The 5,917-nt window shown below is 42.8% G+C and overlaps 1 pseudogene; it reads left to right on the top strand.

Moving 5' to 3' along the window:
• The first annotated feature begins 4,407 nt into the window (after positions 1–4,407).
• On the top strand, positions 4,408–4,729 carry LOC103268720 (annotated as a pseudogene).
• The last annotated feature ends 1,188 nt before the right edge of the window (positions 4,730–5,917 follow it).

Here is a 5,917-nt window from a genome sequence, read left to right as displayed (position 1 = left end):
CTCCATTAATGTCTTGATGTCTGGGTTTGTTGCATGTGACCAGTCATTCTGCGGGCTCTTCATTGTTTGTGTTCCGGAATCTGTTTTCTCAGTGTCTGATCTTCCAGGGGTCTGTGTGAGACCTATATTCTTCTTTTGGTTTTTCTTCATTAGTGTGATTTTTCCCCCCTCCCTACTTTTTCTTTCCCTCCACATCACCATCTTCTTTAATTCTTTTATTCATGGGTAGAGGGATTGGTTTTACTTCTGTTTGTTCAATCTCCTATTCTTTATGTATGCCCTCTTACTTTGTTCAATTCTGGAGTTGCACTTTAGGTTGGGGGTGGTCCTTTTTGCAGTTTTGAGATTTACTTAAGGGGGAGCTGTGATTCAAAATCTATCTGCAGGTCCTGGTATTTGCTGAGAGGTGTATGGATAATCTGAAACCCACTTCCCACTGCCTTGGAATCTGTCCATGCATTGGGGCTGTAGGTTTACTCCCTGAAATAAAATGTGGTTAGCAGAGGGAAGAGAATGGAGCAGACAGTGGGTTGAAGAGGGTGGTGGAGAGATAGAGGAGTAAGGGGGGAAGTAAATGAGTGTACCAACAAATGGAGAGAGAGACCTATATTGAAACAGATAAAAACAATAGACCATGGCTACAGACTAACCCAACTCCCATACAAAAAAATAAAACATACCATGATGCAAACATACAAGCTAACCAACTACCTTATTGGTGTGCTGTTCCTCTATACAAAGATATGGTTTACAGAGAGGAGAAAAGAGAAGATAAGTAAGAGGAAAAGAAAAAAAAAGGAACAAAACAGTAGGAATAGAATTAAGTCATTAAACTAACAGAACCAATCGAGCACACTCTGAGACTTTTTGTTTAAGTCCAGTGTCCTTTCAGCTCTGATTTCTAGCTTTCTTTTCAAGCTGGTAAATTAGTTCATAGATAGGGTCAGTTGTCCCTGGCCTGCTGTGAAGGACAGTTCAGATCACCCTCCGTTCACCACTCAAATCTGGCCTGTGTCTCTTTTTCAAGCTTGTTTTCTCCCGTTTCGATGTTGTTACCTTGAATTGCCAGCAGGTGGTGCTATCTCAGCTGCTCTCCCCAGAGGGAGTGGAGCTGGACAGGAGTCGGGCAGAGGCCGGAGATGGGAACCTGCCTCAGGGCACACCGGAGGAGACCCACGGCCGGCAGGATGTTACAGTGGCAGCAGATGTGGCAGTAATCCCAGCAGATCTTGCCTGCAGGGGCTTCAAGGACTGAAGTCGTGGATTGCCTCAGGCATGGGTGGCATGATGCGCTATGGCTGCCACAGAGGTCACCGTGGCGCTGGCGGCTGCTGTGTCTGCCTGCTGCAGTGGCTGTCCAGACCGCTGCGATGCCCCAGTGGTGGCGACAGTAGAGCTCCATGTGAAGAGCAGGCTGCCAACATTGGGGTCCACAGTCCCCAGGGGGAGAGCCAGAGACCCTCTGCATTCTCCTTTGCAGAGGGTTTCATAGACCAGGTTGCCCCGTCACCATCTTGCGGGAAGTCCTTCTTATAGTATTATAATTATTCAAGGTCTGCTTATGAGTGAGAACATATGGTACTCTGTTATTTGTTTCTGTGATAGATCACTGAGTATAATCGACTCCAAATCCATCCAAGTTGCTGTGAAGTCCATATGTTTGTCCTTCTTTGTGGTTGCATAGTATTCCATTGTGTATATGTACCACATTTTTTAAATCCAGTCCAGCTTTGATGGACAACATGATTGGTTCGTTTTTGCTATTGTGAATAGAGCTGCAACAAACATATGTGTGCAGGTATCTTTTTTGTAGAATGATTTGAGTTCCTTTGGGTATATTCCAAATAGGGGAATTGCTAGGTCATATGGAAGGTCAATTTCTAGTTCTTTCAGAAATTGCCACACTGTCTTCCAAAGAGGTTGCACTAGTTTGCATTCCCACCAGCAGTGTAGAAGCATTCCTTTTTCTCCACATCCTCGCCAGTATTTGTTGTTGTTTATTTTATTAATGATGGCCATTCTTGCTGGGGATAGGTGGTATCTCAATGTTGTTTTGAGTTGCATTTCTCTGATGATGAGTGAGGCTGAGCACTTTTTCATGTGTCTGTTGGCTGCCCATATATCTTCTTTTGAGAAGTGTCTATTTATGTCTTTTGCCCACTTTTTAAAGGGGCTGTTTGTTTTCTTCCTTTTGGTGTGTTTGAGTTCCTTGTAGATGCTAGATGCTAGGCCTTTGTCAGATACAGTTGGCAAATGTTTTTTCCTATTCTGTGAGCTGTCTCCCTGCTCTATTGATGGTTTCTTTTGCTTTGCAGAAGGTCGTCAGTTTGATGAGGTCCCACTTGTCTATCTTCTTTCTTTCTTTCTTTTTTTTTTTGAGTTGGAGTCTCACTCTATCGCCCAGACTGGAGTGCAGTGGCCGCTCCCAGCCACCGCAACCTTGCCTGCTGGGCTCGGGCCATCCTTCCACCTCAGCCTTCCGAGTAGCCAGAATTACAGGTGCGTGCTACCACGCCTGGCTAATTTTTTTATTTTACTGTAGAGATGAGGTCTCGCCTGCCCAGGCGGGTCTTGAACCCGCAGGCTCAGGCAATCCACTCACCTCAGCCTCCCAAAGGCGTGGGATTACAGGCTGAGCCACCGAGCCCGGCTTATCTTATGTCTTAAGGTATTGGCCATTAGGGTCTGAATAGGAATTGGTTGCCAGTTTCAATTTCCATGAGGGTGTCTCCTGCATTTTCTCGGATTCTTATAGTTTGAGGTTTTATGTTTAAGTCTTTGATCCATTTAGAGTTAATTTTTATGTATGGTGATAGGAAGGGTTCCTGTTTCAATCCTCTGCATGTGGTCAACCAGTTTTCCCAGCACCATTTACTAAATAGGTTCTCCTCTCCCCAGTGGTTGTTGTTGGAGTCTTTGTCAAAGATGAGTTGGTTGAGGAATTGAGGCTTTGCTTCCGGAATATCTATCCTGTTCTATTGGTCTATGTGCCTGTTCTTGCACCAATACCAGGCTTTTTTGATTACTGTGGCCTTATAATAAAGTTTGAAGTCTGGAAGTGTGGTATCTCCTGCTTCGTTTCTTTTGTGAAGGATTGTTTTGGCTATTCATGGTCATCTATGTTTCCATATGAATTTCTGTATTGTCATTTCCAGGTCTGAAAAGAATGATGTTGGTAACTTAATAGATATTGTGTTGAATGTGTAGATTGTCTTTGGTAGGATGGACATTTTAGCAATGTTGATTCTTCCTATCCATGAGCATGGAATATTTTTCCATTTGTTTGTGGTTAGAAGATAATTGATTGTACAATGCAAAAATAATAACAATATATGATGGAATTTCTAGCAAATGCAGAAGTGAGTTGTATAGCAATAGTAGCACAAGTAGACCAGGAGAGGGAATGTGGAAGTACACTGCTGTAAATTTATTATGCTATATATGAAATGGTATAACACTTCTTGAAGATTTTAATCAGTTAAAGGTACTAATTAGTTAAAGATGTTTATTAAGACACAAAAGTACCTCTAAAAAAAGGAAAAGGAAAAATCAAAGAACTGAGCTAATAAATCAATAAAGGAGACGAAATGGAATTATAAAAAATTAACCTGTTACAGAGAAGTTAGAAGAAGGGGAGAAAGGCAAAAATAATAGATGAGGCAAATAGAAAACAAATACCAAGGAGGCAGATTTAAACCCAACCACACCAATAATGACACCATATGGTCTAAACATATCAATTAAAAGAGATATTGTCAGCTTAGATAAAATGAGAGTCAAGTACATACTGTCATCAAGAAACTCACTGGACATATAAAAACACAAATAGATTAAAAGTAAAAAGAAGGAAAGCAATACACCATGCTAACACGAATTAAAAGAAAGCAGGAAGGACTGCATCAATATCAGACAAAGTAGGTTCAGAGCAAAGACTATAACCAGGAATAAAAAGAGACATTACCAAATGATAAGATGGTTGGTTCATAAAGAGGACATAACAATCCTTTATGTTGATACACCTAGATTGAGCTTCAAAACACATGAAGCAGAAAACAAACAAGCAACACCTGATAGAACTGACGTGAGGAAAAAAATCACAGTAGTTGGAGATGTCAACACTCCTCTCTTAATAGCTAATGGAAGTAGACAAAAAATCTGTAAGGATGAAGACTTGGACAACACTACCAACCAATGTGACCAACTTGATATTTATAAGACACTCCACCCCATAGAAGGGGAACCCATCGTTATTTACCAGTAACAGACAGTATTCTGGGCAATAAGATAAGTCTCAGTAAATTTAAAGGGATTGAAATTATATTAATCATTTTCTTGGACTACAATGGAATTAAATTAGAAATCAATAACGAGCCCTTCTGCTGCGGCTGCCATTGGAAAGCAGCAGTCATGGCCCTGCGCTATCCCATGGCTGTGGGCCTCAACAAGGGCCACAGGGTGACCAAGAACGTGAACAAGGCAAGGCACAGCCGCCACCGCAGGCGCCTGACCAAGCACACCAAGTTCATGTGGGACATAATCCAATCCGAGAGGTGTGCAGCTTCGCTCACTACTAGCGGCGCGACATGTAGCTACTCAAGGTCTCCAAGGACAAGCGGGCACTCAAGTTCACAAGAAACAGGTAGGGACACACATCCGCACCAAGAGGAAGCTGGAGGAGCTGAGCAATGTCCTGGCCACCATGAGGAAGGTGGCAGCCAAGGAGGACTAAGCCTCCTGGACCCCTATAAAGCCTTTGCAGAAAAAAAGAAAGAAAAAGAAAGAAAGAAATAACAGAAATTTTTCTTATAAATGGACTAACAGCACATTTCTAAATAACCTATCAGTCAAAGGAGAAACGAAAAAGGAAATCAGAACACATTTCCAACGTAATGAAAATGCAAATACAATTCCTCAAAGTTACGGGATGCAGTTAAAGTAAGCCCTAGAGGGAAGTTGTACACTAATGCTTCCTTTTAATTCCTCTTTCAGAAAGGAACAAAAACTTATTTACAAAACGCCCCTCAAAACAATCTCATCTTTCACAATCAGAAACTAGAACAAAAGGAACAAATTAAACTCAAGTAAGAAAAATAAAGGAAACAAAAGTAAAAAATAATTTAATACTGGAAGTAGACAAAAAATCTGTAGATTTTCTTTTTCTTCTAGAAAAAGAAAAACAATAGAGAAGAGCAATTTAAAAATAAGTGGGTCTTTGAGAATATCCCTTCTTCCTTTCTGATGGGAAATAAAATAAAACTTTTTCCTTTCTGATAGGAACTCAGGTTCGACTGGACTGTTAGGAAAACAGATGTTCAGAGCAGGTGGAGGGAGGGTCTGGGCATCCCTTCTCAGAAGACATCATCAGTTGCTTTTGCAAAATCTCCCTGAAAAGTTACTGTTTGTATGGAAATTGTGCTTTAGCTGCTTTTAGCACTTCTATTAAGACATAGAGAAAATTGTGTTTCGGTGTACCAGGTGGGCCAGAGAGTTCGCCCTGCATACCAAGACAAGGTCAGTGCCTGGTCCTTGGGTGCTGGCCAAGTCCCAAGTGGCTGTTTCCCAAGGCCCCACCCTTCACCATCATCTGCCCTAGACATCACTGTGCTTATTCTGAGTTTGGGCTCTGGCAGAAGCAGCCTCTCTCTTCAGGGGCACTAGGGACTTAGGGGCAAGGTTGCTGGCTCCCTCTGACCAGCTTCCTTGTCCACACTCACCGGGGTGGGGTGTAGTCAGAGCGGCCACCAGCCCTCATCTTTGCAGACCCTGCCCGGGACTGTTGCCTGAGGGGTGTTGTGACAGGGGTGAGGCTGGGTCTCGGACAGTTGAGGTACTGCTCAGTGGGGTCACAGGGAGGCAGTCAAAAGGCCAGGAGGCTGAGGTAGGGACTCTGGGGAGGCGGAAGTTAGAGGGCTGTGAT

This window comes from Carlito syrichta, unplaced genomic scaffold (genome assembly GCF_000164805.1).
Source record: "Carlito syrichta isolate Samal-C Ts95f unplaced genomic scaffold, Tarsius_syrichta-2.0.1 Scaffold308876, whole genome shotgun sequence".
In the NCBI taxonomy this organism is placed as follows: Eukaryota; Metazoa; Chordata; class Mammalia; order Primates; family Tarsiidae; genus Carlito; species Carlito syrichta.
The sequence above is the reverse complement of the archived record's forward strand: the minus strand, read 5'-3'. Positions and strand labels throughout refer to the sequence as shown.